This window comes from Arctopsyche grandis, chromosome 1, assembly GCF_051622035.1.
Source record: "Arctopsyche grandis isolate Sample6627 chromosome 1, ASM5162203v2, whole genome shotgun sequence".
In the NCBI taxonomy this organism is placed as follows: domain Eukaryota; kingdom Metazoa; phylum Arthropoda; class Insecta; order Trichoptera; family Hydropsychidae; genus Arctopsyche; species Arctopsyche grandis.
This window is the reverse complement of record NC_135355.1, coordinates 38996987-39019192: the sequence shown is the minus strand read 5'-3', so window position 1 is coordinate 39019192 and position 22206 is coordinate 38996987. Positions and strand designations below refer to the sequence as shown.

General features: G+C 36.1%; 2 protein-coding genes across 2 annotated transcripts in view; one reads left to right on the top strand and one right to left on the bottom strand.

The window, feature by feature from the left end:
• Nucleotides 1-624, bottom strand: part of LOC143919919 (rho GTPase-activating protein conundrum-like) — a 40061-nt gene extending 39437 nt beyond the window's left edge. Inside the window, exon 1 of the mRNA XM_077442509.1 lies at nt 19-624. The gene's annotated coding sequence lies outside the window, so the exon portion shown is untranslated. The remainder of the gene's footprint in view (nt 1-18) is intronic.
• Nucleotides 625-6079: 5455 nt separating this feature from the next.
• Nucleotides 6080-22206, top strand: part of LOC143919900 (uncharacterized) — a 118824-nt gene continuing 102697 nt past the window's right edge. The window contains exons 1-2 of the mRNA XM_077442497.1: nt 6080-6193; nt 6274-6518. The gene's annotated coding sequence lies outside the window, so the exon portion shown is untranslated. The remainder of the gene's footprint in view (nt 6194-6273; nt 6519-22206) is intronic.

The window sequence follows — 22206 nt, the reverse complement described above, 5'->3', positions numbered from 1 at the left end:
ATATACACATTTATATACCTTTGCAATCGGAATATTGGCGGTAGTTTCAATTTTTCGGCCGCTTTTGAGATTCCGCGGGCAGCAACATGGAGGAGCGTTGCTCAGCCCAGGCGTGGATTCCTCTCGCTAACGATCCCATTTGTATTCAGAATGCTGCACGTTAATACACAAACACACACAGACGCATTTGAATCTCCAACGATTATTTTTCCCGGCGTACGGGACGTCACAGCACAAACGCGCGATGGGTGGCAGCACTGGCGGTCGGGAACCGAAATTTTTCAGCACTGGCAACAATTTCAAATGCCCGAAACTGTTATCGTCCCGATTGAAACGGTCGCTTTCGAGGTTACGGCTGCAGTTCGATTGCACAAATTACAACTTAGATTAGTGTTTGAATGATTTATTATTTAGAATAAGTCACGCCGTTTATTATATACAGTAGTTTATTCGATTCAATTGTTTTGTTTTATTTCATAGATAAATAGAGTAAATAAATAACGAGTGTATGGAGAGTGGCACGACACACGTGCATACGCGACGAGTGCCGAAGCGCAACTGTCATGGCGCCTGTTGAGTGTGTGTCAGGTGTTGTAAATCTTGGGTGCGCGACCGTTTCAAAGTGGCGATGGTGCACACAAATCTTTTCTTACGATATTGTTTTTAATTTTACGGCAAACACGTGTATATGTAACAGTGAAACTGTTATTGTTAGTGAAATTAAAATTTCACCGATTCAATCAGTGAGTACGGATTAGGGATCCCAAATATTCGAATATATTCGAATAAAGAATATCGAATAGTAGCTTTAAATTATTTATTTGCAGTTTTAAGAAGTTCAAGATATTATTAAAATTTTAAGAGAATAATTATCCGGAATATCAAATAAAACTAAATGTGCTGTAGATTGAAAATAAAAAAAAGTCCGTATAAAAAGTATTCGAAAATTCGGATTTGGGTTCCCTAGTACAAATATAATGATCATTTAGAAATTACAAATTCACTTCTCAATGGCAGTGAATTTGTAATTTAAATTATAACATACTCCAACCCTAACAACCTAATTTAAAATGAATAAAAACAACCCTAACTTAACCTAATCTTAAATAAATAAAACAAACCGTAACTTAACCTAACTTAACCTAACCTAGCCATAAAAAAATAAAACCATTATTTTTTTTCGCTGCGCTGGAGGTGGGGGGGGGGGGGGGGGGGAGGGCATCTCCAGAAGATACCCTACAGTCCAAACTTAGTATAGTTGTATAGGTTACAGGGTTTTTTTTAATAGTATAGTTAGTATAGGGTAGTGTCGGATTTTTACTGGCTAAACCCCACGCCAGATCTCCACTATCTGGGACTTCTATGTATTTCATAGAGACTGGGATCCATTTATTCGTCGTCGTTCATTCGTTTTTCTTATTTCCCTCATCTCTACATCACAAATATATACATAAATTTAAAAATGCAAATCGGAATTTAAGAAAAAATAAGTTTAGAAACAAAATAAATAAAACCAACTCTAACTTAACCTAACCTAATCTAACCTTAAATAAAAAGGTGTTGGCTGCTAAGATATTGTGATATGTTTGCTTCCGCATCCAATCCCACACATGCGGCATCAAAAAAAGCCAAATCTAAACAGATAGTGGACCACAAGGAGATTGGGAAAGGACAGGAGCGGGGTTGCGGGGTGGGCGTGTGAGTGCGAATTTGGCATCGGAGTAGGGATGGAGAGGAGCGGGGTTGTGACGTGGGGTGGCGCGATTCGTATCGGCGGCGCACTATCATACAACGTCAAAAAATTTTACTGTGACATATACACACGAAAAATTCAACTATACGTACATACATATGTATGTGTGTATTCAAATTAAATAATATTTTAAATATAATCTATGTATGTATGTAAATATTTCATTTTGTTTGTTCCTTTTGTTTTTGTGAATCTCTTCAACGCCACCATATTGGACAGTTCGTTGTTCGAGCTAGCGTTTACTTCTCTTCAAATATGAAATAAGAAGACATCGATTAGCTCGGGGTGAGTGATCTTTTCACTTCATGGGTTCTAAAAATCCACTTTATGTGCAAACATTTGTATATCAGGTCACTAGTACGGTTCGGTGATTATTCCGCAAAAAGCGATCTCGCGCACGTCACTAAAATCTCGATCACGGAACATCTGGCGCCCAAAAACTCCATCAATCCACGCGAAATATCGAACCAACGAGAACTCGAGTGCCAGATTTTTGTGGCAACGATTGTCGTGCGTTCGATCGCAATGTGCGTAATAATCCGTTTACCCGTTGGCTTATCGATAAAAAGATTTCGATTCCTATCGGTCGACGAGATTTGTATATAAACCGTGTGCTTTATCGTAATCGATGCCTTGACATTTTTTTTTCATTCTGTCCGTTTTAAGTAATGTGCGTGCGTATTATTTTAATGAAGTAAAAGTGAAATAATAATTCTAAGGTCTAATATAAAAAAAAATTGACACACATGTAAAAATTAGACTGCAATTATTGCGAGAATGTACACATAAAGTTTTGATCGATTGTCGTCAGCTGATTTTTTTTTAATAATAATTTGTCATAAATTAAATTAAATTTCAGTACAAAATGCCATTGATCTATAATTAAAATATGAGGACAATAATTTTTATTAGTATGTTCTTTTGAAATTTCATTATTTTTTCAGTTTTTTTAATACATGCATAAGTATGTATGTAGATGTATGATTGTCCTTATTTTGTCGATGATTTATATATTTTTTTATTTTCTAATAAGTCTGTTAGTGAAAGTCTAGCGGTCTAATTTATTTTTTAATACTAGCAGATATACAGTCATCTCTCAAGTTAACATTATAATTTGTAAACATTTTTTATTACTCGACAACACGCTATGTACATATATTATGAAATATTTATACTTTTAATTAGAATGCTGGAAACCAAATTACATTTGAATATATGAAAATTTAAATAAGTGACCACTTTTATAAATAATGAGTGATGTTTTTGTTAAATATTTTTTTATATAAAAGTTTCGTTTATGACATGATCTAAATATGCAAAAGTAAAGGTGAATGAAAATTTTAATTTTATTGCGTCAAATTTAAGTGAAATTAATGGTTTGCCAAAAAACTTGTCAGATAAAACAAAAGCAAAAAAAAAATGACAGCGCGGAGATATCACGGTGCCGAATTTATTTGAACAATCATATTGTACGTATTAATTCGAAAATTTGTTGCACAAATTGATAATAATTAGAATAGAAAATGCTTTTTCAAAATTTATTCAACACATTAACTGCCTTAAACGACCAATTAACGAGGGAGGAGACATTCAGTCTCCGTGACGATTACACGCCACGGTGTTAGAGTTATTAATTAACCACTGTTATCATAGTTTCGGATATTCATAATCGCTGTCGTGTTATCATTTTAATTTTTAATTTTGTTCAATTTACTAATGTTTTAACAAATTTTCGATTTTATCTAACGGCACGTCGGATTCGATTTCACGATTGTGGTTATACTGTTTTGTTGTGGTACCCAGAAGTCGGCAATAGAATCGTGACGGTATTATTATTAATCGAGTGACCGACAAGAAAGTGATATGGACGACGAGAAAGTAGTGCTTTCGTGCTTGATGAGTGTATAGTTTTGTTTTTATAAACGTCGATCGGTTTTGTCATTTCTACAATTAAATCACACTTGGTGTTCAATGTTTTTGGAATAAAAGTTCAATATATTTAAGCAGATATTATATTATTTAATGAAAAAAGATCATAGAACAGAATGAAGACGACCCAGTTGAAGTGATCCCAAAAACCAATCAGTGAAAGGTTGGGAAAAAGTACATACATATGGAAAGCACGGTAATTGGATTATTTGTCACATTGCGGTGGTCACAAAGACAATTTTGGCCATGAAAATCGCGAATACACAATATTTGGCACTCAAGTTCTCGTTAGTATGATAGTTATCGGTAGTATGATGGACTTTTCGGCTGCCAGATGTTCCGTTTTAGAGATTTTAGTGACTTTGTGACGAGTACTTTGGGGTCTACGTGACGAGACAGAATTTTAAATTACAGAAAACACAAATATCGGAAGGCAAAGATCGAAAATCGAAAGATCTTGAGTCGAAAGATCAAAAAAAAAAAATGGTGCATGGTAAACGGTACATACTCACTTAATTTGCGCGAGCAGGATACAACAGGAACAAGAGGAACATGCTTTTCCTACCGTATTCTGCGCGCGCACATTAATACGGGAGGAAAAGCCTGTTCCTCTTGTTCCTGTTGTATCCTTTAAGTGAGTATGTACGATATTTGCCTTCCGATATTTGCGTTTTCTGTAATTTAACATTCTGTCTCGTCACGGAGACCGGTACTTTGTGACCAGTAATCCCTAGACTGCGGATAGAGAGCGTGCTTTTTCCAGGAATCGTGGTGGTTTGGCTCTATTTACAAAGCTAGAGTGAAAAAAAAAGGTTCGGCAAACCTTTAACAAAGCATTTACAACAATTGAACAATGAAAGGCGCGCTTTGAGTCCGCACTCTAGTAATCACCGAACCGGAAAGCACAATGTTGGTCCTTTGAAATTGTTCAAAGAGCACACTCGCTTGATAGATCCGTGAAGTTATTAAAAAATACAACTCATTCGTCTGAAAATCTTTCTAATCATTATACAATATATAAGTTTTGATTTTATCAGAGATAATTGAAAATTTGGATACCGGTTAATTGGATCAGTTGAAATGGTCCCAAAAGTTGTTGGAAGAAAATCAATCAATGAAAGGTTGGTCTCCAGTGGGAAAAAGTACATACATATGTATGTAGATTCTTCTGGACGAACCTTAGGGCGAAAACACACTGAATAGTACGGAACGTCAGGTCCTTGGGTCCACGCTGTGACAGTGATTGTTCCCTAAACCGAATTCGGTTGTAGTTGTAATTGTAGAATACGTATTTTTCTCCTACATTTCTTCAAATATGGTTTCAACGTTGTCGATCACTATCAAACAAGGATAAATACATGGATAAAAGATCACCGAAAACTCTCCAGGGGGTGATTTTTGGGACTGTGTACCATGTATATGGGCAAGGGGTGCCGTGTTTTTTCACATGTTTAGAAGTATATGAAAAAAACACGTATCACGTTCCACTCAGTGTGTTTTCGCCCTTATTGTGACTTCGACCCAATCTTAGATAAGGAGTGCGGTTCAAAAGGTTATTTATTCTTAGCCCAAAATAGAGAAAAAAGGAAGCGTTTTGGATTAACCAGAGATAAGGTTGTCGATACCTATTCTCTCTGAATTACTAATACGTATGCTTGTTTCCAGATGTGGAAATACATACATATATAGGTAGGTAGTTGAGTTTAATTTATAAAATGTTGGAACTCCAGAAGTAGCCGAAGATATCTATCAAATTGAGTAATTTCAGGACTTTAGAATTCTGACCCAATTTTGGATGAGGTAAAAAAGAAGAATAATGAAAAAAATTCATAGGTCACGTCACCTAAAAAGTCGATCTTTTTTAGGTGACGTGAGAATGGTGAGTACATCATCTTGTTGGAAGATGAATCAGAGTCCGAGTTTCGATCGATGCACTGCTCTGTATCCGTAAACTTATTAAATGGTGGACGTAGACTGATGACAGTTGGTATTATTAAGATAAATCTCAGAATATTTCCAGGGCTAAGTGATGCTTAGATTACGGAATTTGAAACTCCTGCCCTTGCTAAGTACATACTACACATATAAATACTAGTGCTGTTGTAATTACAAGTTATGTATTGTCCTGAGAGTTTTCTGCATTGAGAACAATGGTGAGATGTCAGTCTCTCCTCTCATATCTTAGATGCGCAATATCCATAATCCTTGTATTGTTTTGGAGGTCATTTTGATATTTTCCGACGAGTGATGTCCTTTCAATACAACAACGACCATGGCTCACCATAGTCAAATGTCAACAAGTACCGGATCGAGTGCTCTTATCTGCACTTGACTATTGTCAGTATTGACACGAGTGGTCTTTGACGTCATTGTTTTCCAATTCTTTTCAGCTGGTTCTTTGATTGTGCGCCAGCAGCAGGTGGTGGACGTGAAGCCTGCCTTGTCCCACTTGAGGTGCGGAATTTGTTCGAACCACGACTCGAAAACCCGGAAAAGTGAAAGTGGCGTACGGTAACGTCCCCATGATATACTTAACATACCGCGAGGGGAGCTTTCACTGACCAAAGCATGTGTCGGTTCAAAATTGCCAGGTAGGAGTGGACACGCAGGGGCAATTGGGTCGAAGCCCTCAAGCCGAGACGAAAGGACCAGACGAAGGTTGTAGTCGTTCGGCAATGGAAAGGTCGTCTCAGAAGTGTTGTCGAAGAGTGGCCTGTCGGAATGTCGTGCCACTTTGCGCTGGTGCTGGACCAGAACAGCCTCCGGCAAGAAGCACCTTCGCGTTCTCGCGAGAAGCAGCAGAGGCAGCTTGCCGTTTCGCCGAACATTTTCGAAGGTAGGCGATTAGCACTCGACATGATCGGATAATGGCTGTCGATAGTGTGGAGGCTAAATTATGTTAAATGCTATATTTACTAGGTAATTCCTGGGTGCGTATTACAATACAGAATATTTCGAATTCTACAAATGCAGGCAGTGGCGCGGACTGGGACTGAAATCAGTGCTTGCAAGGAGTCAAAGGGTTGACTCCTTGCAAAACCCAGGGTTGAAAAAAATTGTCTCCCCCCCCCATGTAACAAAATTTTCTTCTTTCCATCTCGCTAAAAATCAAGGGTAAAAAATAAATAAAATTTTCAAAAATGCACGAATCAAAAATTAAAAGTGCAATGATAATCAAATGTTATTTTGGAAGTATGAAGTAAATTGAATCGCTGGTTGATGAAGAATCATCCTATCAAAAATTTTTGAAGCAATTCTGTTGCGAATTGCTTAAAACAATTTTATTTATTTATTTTTTTACATATATGTATGTATACCAGGAAGGCCTTCCTGGCCAATTACAAACATTACAGCATTTTTTTTATTATACAAGTCGTTGAATTACGAGACATTGAAAAACTCGCAAATTATCGAGACTTTATTGTACATTAATCAATCTCAAATAGTGGTGACATAGTAGGTAGGAAGGATTTTAGCCAATCTAATCGGGAACCGTTTCAACAATGAAATCAGAAAAATTGGCAAACTCTGATAGGAAACCTTCGACTTGGAGTCACAAATATCCAGGTCTGATCAGCAGCACTATAGATATACTCAGAAAAATTCTTTTTAATCGAGGTCAGCTCATGGGATCGAACCCGGCGCCTCTCGACGCTGAGCAGAAGCTTAACAACCGAGCTATGCTGCTGGCTATTTTGATAGGATATATACAAATTCTTGAGGTTGGAAATGGGCCCGCGTAAAAGGGCCCACGCAAATGTCGAAAACTTACATTTCGACCCTTATTATAAAAAATAACCAATCCTTGAGCTGTAAAAGCAGGTATTATAGTATGGGTCATTTGCATCGATTTTTAATGCAATAATACGCCTGTATATGTACTTAATTCGCCATAAAATAGTTTCCGGTAATTACCAATGGTGAAATTTTGCAGATTTACCGGTAAATCAGTGAGCCGGCAAACCGGTAATGCATTCCCTGATAGTACCTCTTCTTCATTATTCAACATTAGATTTTGTCCCAATTTTTAGTGGAGTTCTACAGAAAAATAATATTTCGGTTCCTATTGGAACCTGTTTTCACTGAAGTTCAAATCCTTTTACAGACTGAATCTAATCAATAGAAATCTAATATATAATTTCGAAAGAGACTTTGTATGTACATATATATGTATCTTTGGTTGGGAATTTCGTAAACACGTCAAAATTTCTAAGAGGACGAGTTGATTTTTTTTTCGATTCAAATAAATTTAATAAAAAAATAAATGAATATTTACTATTAGATTCGCCATGTTTACGCTGTTTATATTACAAACACTGAGCGAAGCCGGGTAAAACAACTAGTGATCAATAAACCAATTTCTAGGAATTCCGTTATATATGTCTTATTTGAATAACTTAGTTGCGTTGAATATTAAATAGATGAAGAACAAGACTAAGTTTAAAATATTTACTGATCATATTATTGTTCTATCCATCTTCATTTGACCATTTACATATAAATGTAAAGCGTTCTCATGACAAATGATTATAACTGATTATATTAAGTACCAACACATGTATGTATGTGTATATTCACATGTATGTATGTACATATGTACATATATACATATTTATTTGTATCCATTATAATGATTTTAGTTTTTTATTGGTGTATCTCTGTTAATCGAAGAATTAACTGTATATTGTTTACTTTGAATAATCCAATCGTTCGATAAGCCGTTCTCCAATTAGGCAACCTGTCTAACGGCGATCATCAAACGTGTTATTTCTTTTCGACTGAAAATACGGATGTGTTCCAAAATCAATTACCAACGAACGGTACACGTTGAACGTGAACATTCGTAGAAAGAGCCAGAATTTAGTTACCTATATATTTATATGTGCATACATACATATGTGTATACATATAAATATTCAAGTATAGTATCATTGGGAAGACGTCTCTTTTCCCGGCCCCCACCCTAACCTAACCACCCCCTGCCCACATATTCTTTGATAATTACCCCATAAGCCTAAACTGTTTCTCAGTGGGTATGTACATATGTTGTAGATCTTGTCGCATGTTTTAAAAATAAATTGCTTCAACGAATTGTTGTGAGTGCCAAGTACCTGCCATTGCCAGACTAACAGGATGAATTGAAATATAATAATAGGATGATACCGAAAAAAATAAATAGCAGAAGTACACCCGCATGACTAACACACGGCCAAAACAAATTTGATAAGTTTGTATGTCGTAGGGCTTGTCTTAGGGTTGACAGATTATTGACTGAATTGATATTTGGCCGATGGACGCTTGACCGATGGAAATTTGGCAGAATGAAATTTGTAATGGTTTAAATTTATCGAATACTATCTGAATCTGGCATGCGTTGCAATGCCACAATAATGCGTGCAATTCCCGTTCCCGTTCTCGTTCCCGTTCCCGTTCTTGTTTCCGTTCTCGTTCCCGTTCCACAGACATTCAATTTTATGTATAGGTATAGATATATTTGTTGACGTGGGCCATTAATGTATCTATGAATGTTAATTGATTTGTATTTTCAGAATTTCGCTGAATTGTTTAAAAATGCTGCAAATTTACAAATTTGACCATAGATGTATTTACTTTGTATAATACTTGTATCAAATGTACAATGTTTCTGGCCAGGAAGGCGCATTGGGTTACCTATTAGGCCTTCCTGGTATAGATTAAAAATAAATACCATATCTTCCTTCCGCGACCCAAGGCTTTAAGTTTTATATTTATATTTCATTACATTAAGAGGGCTGTACACCCGAAACCTTAATTTTTTTACCGTTCCTTTCTTCGATATATATATTGAGTGTATGTATATATTGAGTGAATGCGACAATATATATCAATATATATATTGAGTGAATGCAACAGTTGCGCTTCGACCAGATAAAACGTATTTTAAATTGACAAAATCGAGGTTTCGTATTCTCCTATTTTCTCCTCCAAAACTAAACCAATTTAAAAAAAAAATTCATCATCGGTATGAGAAAGATACTTTCTGTGCATCTATCGGCATATTTTTTTTTAAATCGACCGTTAAATAAGCATGCTGGAATCGTTTCGTGGGTGTAAAAAAGAGGCGATTTTATAGATGTTTGGCGGCTCCTAGCTCCTATAAAAAATAATTAATCAAAAAAATAAAACAATAGATGCACCCCAATGGTGGATATCCATAGCATATTAAATCATTTCTCTAGTGCCATAATTGAGGAAGAGAGAAGTATAGTACGTTTGTATGGACAAGGCGCTGCTGTCCAGCCCTCTTAATCCTTTATATCAAATTTTCCTTCCTTCTATGAATTTTATAAAAACACTAGCTGAACCCAGCATGCGTTGCAATGCCACAATAATGCGTGTAATTCCCGTTCCCATTCTTTTCCCTTTCCCGTTCCCGTTTCCGTTTCCGTTCTCGTTCCCGTTCCACAGAGATTCAATTTTATATATAGGTATAGATATACATATTTAATGACGTGACCCATCCACTGTGTGTTTTTGGTACAGCCCTGAATGGTCAGTACATTCAAGTGTGAGGTAGGCGTGGCGCGATTATTGTCACACTCGCGGCGTGATGCGTTGAAGGCGGGAGGATTACTTTTCTTTCGCGTCAGTAAAATCGTAATTACGAATATTATTATTAATAGGTTTTTTTCACAGTAATCTTCCCGGACATGCATACAACAAATCCTGAAGGTTCCATCGTAATCGGTTCAGTGGTTTAGGAGCCTATTCGAGACATTCAATTTTATGTACATATATATGTAGATAGATACAGTAATAAACGGTGTCCAGTCAAAGCCACTCGGTAAATAAGCGCCCCGACATTACCGCGCGGCGACAAAACCACGCGAGACATAACCGCGCGGCGGCAAAACTGTGCGCCGACAAAACCACCCCAACAAAAAGCGCTCGGCGACAAAACCGCGCAAGAATATATAACAATGAAATATCTTTTGCGTTTTGTCTCCCAAGGTTTGAGACTTGTTCGGCGACTAATCTCCCCGTCAGTGAACCTTTTCCAGTGTACCGAATCAACGCAGTCATCAATAACCATCGTTTACGTCGGAGGAGATGTAAGACGGCGATAATGGAGAACAATGGTGAATACCCAGGTGGGCATGGGAGACTGGTTACTTCTTCATTGAAGACCAGAATCGACAAGCGTCTTCCGCTTCAGCTAATTCGAGGTGTACGCCGTCTAATTGACCGTCGTCCGACCGAGAGTGTGCTTAAAAACCGAAAATGGGAAAAAAATGTGTTCTCACGAACCGGTTGATGGTCTATCGCGCACCCATAGAGAGCTTTCGCTGACGCTTGAATTGCCATCGTTAATCGCTTATTCGTTATGAGAATATTTCGCATCGCATTTCGATCTAAATTTGCCGTGAAAAACGCGCATCTGTCGGTCCGTCCGCACCATATTATGGTTTCTAATTGCAGTCGGTCGCATTGCCACACGCGAATTCCGATTCTTCCGTCGTCGCATTCCGATAATACGATTCGATTCAAGTTTAATGCCAAGAATCAAGATTCGACGCCTCTGATGGTGCATTGTCAATGATGAATGACGTTGGGCTACTTACGTTTTAAACCACTGCCCACTCAATAGTTGGTAATTATATATTTCTGGTTCGGCCATATGGAGTCCTAATCATTTAAGGTACACGCTAATGTTAGAGAGGGTGCAAAGAAAATTTCTTCGCTATATCTACATGAGAGAGTTTGGGCGCTATCCCTACTTATTTCCCAGTAAGTTTGTCATGGGCTCCTTGGGCTTTGACTCCTTAGCTTCACGTAGAAACAATCATCTTGGTAAGCTTTTTCTAAAAATTCTAAGGGGTGAATGTCATCTTCCTGAAGTTCTGTGTAATCTTAAACTTAGAGTACCTGAGAAACTGAGAGAATCTCGCTCCAGAACTAATGTGCTTGATGACTCACCCCTTTCAAGAGCCATTCGACTATTTAACCTGCTTTCTGGGAGCCTTGATGTTTTTACTTCATCATACTGTTCTGTCAGGCAGCATATTTTAAATGACTTCTAGCTACATACATATTTACAAATGTTGTTTTCATTTTGTAATTTTATTATTTAGCATAATGTGTATGTATGTTGGTTTTATCTTTATTTATATATGTATACTATTTTTTATTTTTATATATATATATATAAAAATAAAAAATAGTATACATATATAAATAAAGATAAAACCAACATACATACACATTATGCTAAATAATAAAATTACAAAATGAAAACAACATTTGTAAAATATATATATATATATATATATATATATATATATATAAGCGTATACGAACGAGATACATCTCCCTACCTGAATACAAAAAAAATAAGGGTCGCCAGTCAAAATTCGGTCCCACAGAAGCAATAAATCTTCCACATAATTGCTTTCAGACAAAAATTTTTAACGAACTTTACTTAATAGAATAATAGCAAACAGAAACGGTGTTTCCCAACTGTCTAATAGTTCTTTTTCATATTTAATTTATATTAAAGTAATTCGTGTAATTTTATATTCTTTACTAAATTTATTATTAAAATATTAAATTGCAAACCGCACTCACATATATAAATCCGTTGTCTCCAAAGAGGCGTCTCACGATAAAGATCTGTAAAAAAGTAGTATAACAATTGCTAATCTATTATTATCATAACTAACTACTTTCACTTACAAAGTAACCCTGTTAAATGGCATGTAATAACTCATAAGTGATCCAAGTGATACCTAGGATGACTATCTGTCAAAGCTGACCACAGAGAAGAGTCTATGGCGGTAAGAACTCACTCCTTGAATGGAAATCTCTCTCAAGTACCGCCTTTTTCTCAACACATCTTGGATAAATGCGAGAAAAATAATATCCAAACCTCCAACAAGGTAAGAGTGACGATGGATGATAGCTTAGCTAATAGAAACCTGTATTTAGCCACGTACAATGTAAGAACGTTATCGAGTGAAGGAAGTGTGCTTGCATTAGAGAATGAATTAGAAAATATCAAATGGGATATAATAGGACTTAGTGAAGTAAGACGAAAACAGCAAAACCAAATAATCCTAAAAAGTGGTAACTGTCTCTACTGGAGAGGGCTACCAAATGGTAGAATAGGAGGAGTAGGGTTTCTTATCAATAAGAGAATAGAAAGAAATATTATAGAAATAAGCGACATATCGGAACGTATATGCTATATAGTATTAAGAATCTCGAGCAGGTACACTTGTCAAATCTTCCAAGTGTACGCCCCCACATCTAGCCACCCAGACGAGGAAATAGAAGACTTCTACGAAAAAATACAGGACGCATACGATAATAGCCGTCACCACTTTAAAATAATCATGGGCGACTTTAACGCAAAAATAGGACAAAAGGCAAATACTGAAAGAGCAGTAGGCAATTTTGGTACCGGCCAAAGAAACGACAGAGGCGATCGCCTCATAGAATTCGCAGAACACAACAGGCTCTTTATCACTAATTCATTTTTCAGGAAAAACACCAACAATAAGTGGACTTGGGAGAGTCCTAAAGGAGACAGAAACGAGATCGATTTCATCCTAACAAATGCCCTGCACTCCGTTAAAGACGTTAGTGTTTTAAGTAAAGTAGATATAGGTAGCGATCACAGATTAGTCCGTGCCAAGATGGCCATTAATATAAATTGCGAACGTAGGAAATTAATAAAAGGATGCAGTAACTCTCCAGATTTCGCTCAACTAAGGTCTAGGAAAAAGGAATTCGAACTCGAACTTGGAAATCGATACGGGAAATTAAACCCAGAAGCAGACATCGAGGAATTGAACACTGTAATTAGTTCGGTTCTAACCTCAACAGGTAAGAAATTAGGTGGATTCAGGAAACAGATTAAATTAAGCAAAATTTCAGCGGAAACAAAAAACCTAATTAAGCATAAAAGGAATTTAGATAGGGATAATAATAAGCAAGAATACAATCTAGTAAATAAGGAAATTAAAAAGAGAATAGTCAGGGATGTCAGGGATTTTAACAGCAAGCAAATAGAAAATACCATTAAGAATAACCGTAGCCTGAAAAAGTGCAAACAGGATCTTTTCTTAGGCAAAAACCAAATGATCGCAATCAGATCAGAGAGCGGAGTAATAATTAGGAATAGAGAAGAAATCATAGACAGAGTTTACACGTTCTATGCAAAACTATACGAGAACGACAACGGCCAATTCCCCGCTCTGGAATCGACACACGGCCAAAGGGTTCCTGCAGTATTGCCTAGCGAAGTAGAGGCCGCGCTAAAAACTGCAAAGAACGGTAAATCCCCAGGGGAAGATAATATTCCCATTGACTTACTAAAATGTGGCGGCCCCCCCCTAATTAATATCTTAGCTAGGCTTTTCAGCAAATGCATCCAGAACCAAGCTATACCAGAAGGATGGAATAACGCAACTATCATTTTAATACACAAAAAAGGCGACAAAAGCGATATCAAGAACTACCGACCCATTAGTCTACTTTCAGCGGTCTACAAGCTCTTCACGAAGGTTATTACAGAAAGGCTGAAGAATATCCTCGACGAGAACCAACCTGTAGAGCAGGCAGGGTTTAGGGCAAATTTCAGCACAATGGACCACCTCCAAGTAGTTGGCGAACTAATCGAGCGCGCCAACGAATATCAACGGCCATTGTGCCTAGGTTTCGTCGATTATGAGAAAGCCTTCGATACAGTTAGTCATAATGCAGTACTTAACGCTCTAAAAACACAGGGAGTGCCGGAAACCTATGTGGGACTGTTAGCTGCAATATATAAGAATGCCACAGCTTCGGTTAAAATTTTTTCAGGTACAGATAGATTTAGCATAGGAAAAGGAGTAAGACAAGGAGATACAATCTCGCCCAAGTTATTCAATGCGGTGCTTGAGGGAGTTTTCAGGAAATTGGATTGGGATACAGCCGGAGTAAGCATCAATGGTCGCTTTTTGAGTCACCTTCGGTTCGCAGACGATATAGTTTTAGTAGCTCGTGATTCAGCTGACCTACTCATCAGACTAACACAGCTGGACAGGGAAAGTAGAAAAGTAGGATTAAAAATTAACGTAGATAAGACTAAACTAATGTTCAATAGTTATTGCATGCCTGATAGCATCCCCTTAGATGATAAACCAGTAGAAGTAGTAAATAATTATTTATATTTAGGTCAAATAATTGACATGTCTGGTAGTAAAAATGAAGAGATAAAGAGACGTATGAAATTAGGGTGGAGTGCATTTGGACGGATGAATGCTGTTTTTAAATCAAAAATGCCACTCTGCCTGAAGAAAAGGATCTTTGATCAATGCGTTTTGCCAGTGATGACGTATGGATGTGAAACTTGGACACTGAACGCCAAGATGCAAAATAAAATCCAATGCACTCAAAGAAGTATGGAACGCTGTATGCTTGGCATAACGAGGAAAGACAGGAAGCGGAACACGTGGGTGAGAAATATGACAAGGGTAGTGGACATAGTGGATAGAGTGAAGAGATTGAAATGGCAATGGGCGGGTCACGTAGCTAGGAGGATGGACGAAAGGTGGACAAAAGAAGTGCTTGAATGGTACCCGAGAGAAGGCAAAAGAGTAAAAGGAAGACCGCAAGGAAGATGGGTGAACGAAATTAGGAAAATGTGCGGAATGAGATGGATGAGTGTTGCGCAAAACAGAGACGAGTGGAAGCGTGTTGGAGAGGCCTTCATCCAGCAGTGGATGGCGAATGGCTGTAAATGATGATGATGATGATGATATATATATATATATATATATATATATATATATATATTCACATATACATACATACACATATACATATACATATACACATACACATACATTACATACATCCATAAACATACAAACATTATACATGCATATACACATAAACACATAAATACACATAAATAAAGATAAATTACTCATATATATATATATATATATATATATATATATATATATATATATATATATATATATATATATATATATATATATATATATATATATATGTGTAGGTGTGTATGTATGTATATGTATATATGTGTATTTTTATATTTATGAATGTATGTATGTGTATTTGTGTATACGTGTAAGAATTTGTCTATATATGGATGGTGTACATATATGTTTATATAATTGTCTTTGGCCAGGAAGGTGCATTGGGTTTACCTGTTAGGCCTTCTTGGAGTAAATTAAATAAAAAAAAAAATAAAAAAAAAATTTTACTTGTTTCATTGTGGATTCATTTGCGTCGTATCTGCTTGCTTTTTTACACCATAGGGTAGTAATGGCAAACCTTTGGGTCGAACGAAAGGTATACCGCAGGGATGCGGTGCATCCGCTCTAAAATCGCCAGACAAATTGAACGACAGATTGATGGACGGCTGCTTTAAATGCAATTCTCGTCTTCTCGAATGATATATTGCACATCAGATGACGGGTAACCTTTCGATGTGCACAGATGCAATTATTAAAATGGTAATTATTAAAATTGAGTTGGATCTTTCAGGCGAGTTTAATAAGGCAAGATTCGATAAGTTCCGAATCTTGCCTTGCCTTAAACTCGCCAGAAAGATCCAACTCAATTTTAATAATTGCATCTGTGCACATCGAAAGGTTACTCGTCATCTGATGTGCAATCTATCATTCGAGAAAACGAGAATTACGTTTAAAGCTGCCGTTCTGTTGATCTGGCGATTTTAGAGCGGATGCACCAAACCCTACCGCTGATATTGTTTTTTTCAAATCTGAGCTTTAGGGCGAAATCACACAGCGGTGAATGTGGTACGTGGTTTTTTTTTTAGATAGTTTTAAACATATAGAAAAATGTGGTGTTCATGGGATGCGTGTATGGGATGGTCCTATCAAAACGACACTTTCAAGCTATGTCGTTGAAATTGTATGGTAGTATTTATCCATGCTTGACAGTTATCTATACCAAAACGACCCTCGACTGATCGAAAATGGTGTATCCCATATTCGTTATCGATCACTGTCAAGCATTGAATGGTCATAACTAAAGCCCGGATAACCAGGGTGCCGTTCATTGTTCAAATGTTGTAAATGCATTGTAAAAGGTTTGCCGAACCTTTTTTACAAAGCATTTACAGCAATTGAACAATGAACGGGGCGTTTTGGGTCCGTACTCTAGTCATAACTGTATTTCCAGAAGCTGAAGAACACGACATAACAAATAATTAATTAATTACAGAATTAATCCATCGAGACATCTATCGATTTTTAGATTTGTATATAATTTTTGCAAATTGTACATACAATAAATACAGAAGATTTGTGACAACAGGAAAGATGATTTTTTGCCAATTTTGAGGAACCATTTCAACAACGATCAGATAAAATTGGCAAACTCTGATAAGAAACGATCGATTTGGAGTCGCAGATACTCCCAAATCTAACCAGCAGTATGGCGGATCGAACCCACTGATCACTTGGTGCTAAACATACACGCTACCATTAAGCCATATTGCTGGCTGTATGTACATACATACGTATAAAAATCGGCGAACTCTTTAACAATCGAATTTGATATATTGAAATGGTACAATCAATCTGCAGAATGGGAAAAGATTATAGACGCAAGAAATGACGATAGTCCCATGAAATTATGTATGAACATTAGAGAAAGCCACAGAATCGATTGAACAACAAATGTAATCGGAACACATGCGTAATGCGCACACTGCGAAGATTTCTCCTGAAGATCGATTTCAGCATTTATTATTATAAACATATATAATATAATTGAAGAACGGGGGCGTCAACAACACATACATATGTGTACCTATGTCTTATATATATGTACATCATCGGAAAATTGCCGATAGATAATTTCCCACGGCGCCACTGGCACACTGATACATATTTCCTACAGCATCATTTTACTACATTGTCTACGATGTTCATTGTTTTCGCGTTGAAACTGTGACGAGACACACAACTGCGGTTTGTTCGGTTTCAACACGGCAAACTATAAATTACAAAATAAAAAATAATAAAATAGTCAACCATTTGGTTAAAGTGAAAAACTTTCGCGGGTAAATTTTTATTGTTAAAGCATAAAGTCTACTGTTGAATTTTCCGACCCAATAATTTGTGTACAGAGAGCGCACAACTTCTCACGCAAAATGTGTTCGAATAAATCATAAACCGACCAGACTCATTATCATCATTTATTGTACGGAATTGTTTAGATGGATATATTTTTTTTTTACTTTCACTACACTGTGATAGTCAAATAATTTACATTTGGAGTTTATTTTATAGTAATCAATCAAATTTAACGCCAAATCTGATTTTTTTTATATAGACCTTACGACATTATGTATTTAACCAGCAGCATAGCTCGGTCGTTAAGCTTCTGCTTAGCGCCGAGAGGCGCCGGGTTCGATCCCATGAGCTGACCTCGATTGAATACTATTTTTCTGAGTACATATGTAGTGCTGCTGGTCAGATTTGGATATTTGTGACTACAGGTCGATCGTTTCCTATCAGAGTTTGCCAATTTTCTCTGATTTCATTGTTGAAACGGTTCCCGTTTAAAAATTGGCTAAACCTATTACTACCTATTATGTCACCACTATTTCAGTGTCTCGTAATTCAACGACTTACGAGACACTGAAAATGCTGCATTGTAATTGTAATTTGTAGTTGCTAGGAAGGCGCATTGGGGTTTACATGTAAGGTCTTCCTGGTATACTATATGTAAAAAATAAAAAATAAATAAATTTACAAAAAGCTTTTATATTGTGATCTATTTCTACTGCAGTGCTTTTCTGATTATTTGTTTGACTCCAAAGTCAACCCCATATGTGATCGACTTTTAGCTCCTACTCGGATTTCAATTCCTACTTTGACTATCCATTTTCGATTAATATACGTTTTGTAAACCCTTTTGAGTCTGGTTTTGAAATTCTTGGTTTTTAATGCAATTTCATGTGTGGTTTTAATAATAATAATTATTATTAAAACCACATTTAATTATAATAATTCTATCAGTACATGGCTGGAAACATTCAGATTTCAAAATCGATGAATCTATATATCTTTTAGGTATATAAAATTCAATGTCTGTCTGTGTGTCTCAAATAGGCTCCTAAATCACTGAACCGATTACGATGCAACTTTCAGAATTTGTTGTATGCATGTCCGGGAAGATTACTGTGAAAAAAAAACGGGAAAAAATATTTTAATAATAGTATTCGTTATTAAGATTTTACTGACGCGAAAGTAAAGCTATTGAAAGCATCACACCGCGAGTGTGACAATAATCACGCCACGCCTACCTCGCAATCGAATTTACTGACCATTCAGGGCTGTACCAAACATACAGCGGATGGCCCACGTCTACAAATATATCTATACCTATATATAAAATTGAATGTCTGTGGAACGGGAACGTGAATTGCACGCGTTATTGTGGCATTGCAACGCATGCCAGGTTCAACTAGTTATTAATATTACTTTCAGGCACTTTTTAAAATAATGGGTATAACATTGACTTAACGATATCGAAGTGATTTATGTATGTGTCAGATACGTAATAATAGTCATTTTCCGTCAAGTGGTTTCACCAAGGCTAATTCGATCCAATCGAATCAATCCTTGTATGTATCAAATGAGCTTTTATTAAAAAAAATTGCCAATAATGACTTGTTTTCAACTTAAAATCCGAAAAATTTATTGCGGAAACCCAAAAAAATGCGTTCCTGACATAAATAGATTATTGTGATCGACCATTTCTCAGCTAGAAATATTTGATTCAATTATCAACTCAATCAATTATCAACACGCATTCTCGGAACGCATTCGTCTTATTATGCTGTCCGAAATGCTATAATGTAATAGTGGGTCAAGGTGTCCTTTTTTTGATATTGAATAGGCACTTTTGCGTCGTTTTTTTTTTTGCTGTTGTTGTCGATTTTGCCCGTGAAAATGCATGTGTACATACATACATACATACTATGTACAACACGCGTTCGTGAGCTGCAACAAAAAATATAATCAGTTTCTTTCAATCTATTACGTGACATCGTCTCGCACTAAGAATGGGCTTCTTTCGATCTTAACAATCGAATCAAATGGCCAATCGGCACGAAGGTAACACTTTCGCGGACACGGCACAAATAATTGTTTATTATTTATATTCCTACATTATGTTGATACAATGCTGGAAGCAGTGAATTGAAAAGTGTATGGAGAAACTTGATTCGTGCTCAAAAGATTATGTGCCATGTGTGAAGTTCTTAATACATGTATCCAAAGATAGAGAAGAATGGAATTATTCCGTACATATTAAGAATTCGATAGGTAAGGTTGCTGAAAAATGTTCTCTCCGTGGAACTGGTGATTGGAAGACTGGTGGGTCGAAGTTAGATTCTTCTGGAAGAACTTTATTGAAGTATTGGGACCCAATCTTAGGTAAAATGATGTGATTTTAAAGGATTTTTGGCACGGAATAGAAAAAAATAGCAAGCGCTTTGCAGTTATTTTTATTTATTTATATAATTTTAGCTATTTAGCTAATTTAAAAATACATTCTTAATTTTATGTTTAACTTATATGCACTGTCCCTCACAGAGGTGTCTCTTAGCACCTCGCAAGAATGCATCCACGGTCTTAGAAGACCTGACGCATTCAGGGAGGGCGTTTTACATGAGCACACCCCTGTGAAAAACACCCCCAGCTGTCTTCTTTTTTCTTACTCTACTTACAACTACTTTGTCCTTATTTCTAGTATAAAAACTATGTATATATCTATTCCTTATTGTATAATCCTTAAAGTACTTAGGTAATAACTTATGATCTAACTTATATACAAAAGACAATGTACTAAGATTTAAACTAATTCTAATACTCATCCATCTCAATTCATCTAATATACTTCTAATACTTTTTATTCTACCCACATTCAAAATAACTCCCATAGCTTTATTTTGTAATTTTTGTACCTTTCCTAAATCTTGGCCATTAAACATGTTAAGCACAGTGGCACAATAAACCACGTGTGGCAAGACAATTGTATTATAGACTAAAATTTTACTTTTTCTGCTTAAAATATTTCTTAACCTATGTACATAATACACCAAATTTTCTATCCATTTTTGTAATTATATATTCAGCGTGCACCTTAAAATTCAGTCTCGAGTCTATGTGAATTCCCAGATATTTTATATTATCAACTATTTCAATAATTTTATCAACAATTATAACTTCATTAAATACATTTTTGTTACAAAATGCCTGAGGTAAGGTTACCGGAAAGGATTATCTCTGCGTTATTGACAGGTTTATATAAAACCGTTATGGAGAGCAGTGAAAGGTTGGGACTACATTATGAATTTGTTCCAGTAGTAGCCCAAGATTTTTATTGATACTCTAACCCAATCTAGGATAAGAGAAATGAATAAAAACAATCACAAGATACAACTATGGAGATGAACAACTTGTAGACCCGAGAATTATGACTGAGCTAGGAAAAATAGTGGAGAAAGAAGAGGCTGAAACAGTAATGTCAGTGGCTTAAAGATAGGCGAGAGATATGCTAGAATGGTACTAAAAATATGTAATATATGTAAGAAGAATTTTGTAAAATATGAGAAGAAAAAATTCATTTTCAGGAGGATATACTGAGGTTAAAGATACTAAAATGGTACCAAAGGTAATGGTAGAAATATAGAGCGTAGTACAAAGAAAAATGAAGATGATTATGAGAAGATAAAATGCGAAACAAAATGTTGGGAAGTATGATAAATGTAGAAGAATGAAGGTAAATCAAGACGACACTTGTATGGTACCCAAGAGAAAATCAACGTACGTGTTTGCACGATAGGTCACTACTTGTTATAAATAATTGTATCCTACAATAAGGAATAGAATAGAAGTATGTTAGAAAAGTTTCAATTCAAGAGTCGATGTTGTATGGGCTTTGAAGTGTGCAAAATGTTAATGCGACCCAGAATAAGGTTACGCTGCATCTTTTGATTGATGTTATTTTTCCATGTGTTTTGTGCTAGCCGATGATCGGCGAAAAGGCGTGACGATACTGAACGACTTTTTATTACTATTATAGTCTGCTTAATTCCGTTGAAAGTGTATCAATTTTGAAGCTGAGTATGAAAGTTATTATAAAATGGAAACGTCTACGTGCGTGACGAATGCTATCAAACGCACGAAACGCACGATGATATCTTTGCCAAGGCCAAAATATGATCATCGGAACATTTTTCGCTTTCAGAATTAGGAAAATTAGTTTGTACCGAATTTGTACGACATTCAAACTTTTTGATATTGGACTGTATTATTTTTGGTTTATTTGTGTAATGAAAAAGAATATTCGAGAATTAGTTATTCAAATGTGATGATTTGGACAGCTGTGTAGTCGAAGTTGTAGTGGAATATTTTGGGTGTTGTTGGTGGAGTCGTAAAGTGAAATTGATGGAGTAGAATTTAAGTCGTAATTTAATTCGAAGATGA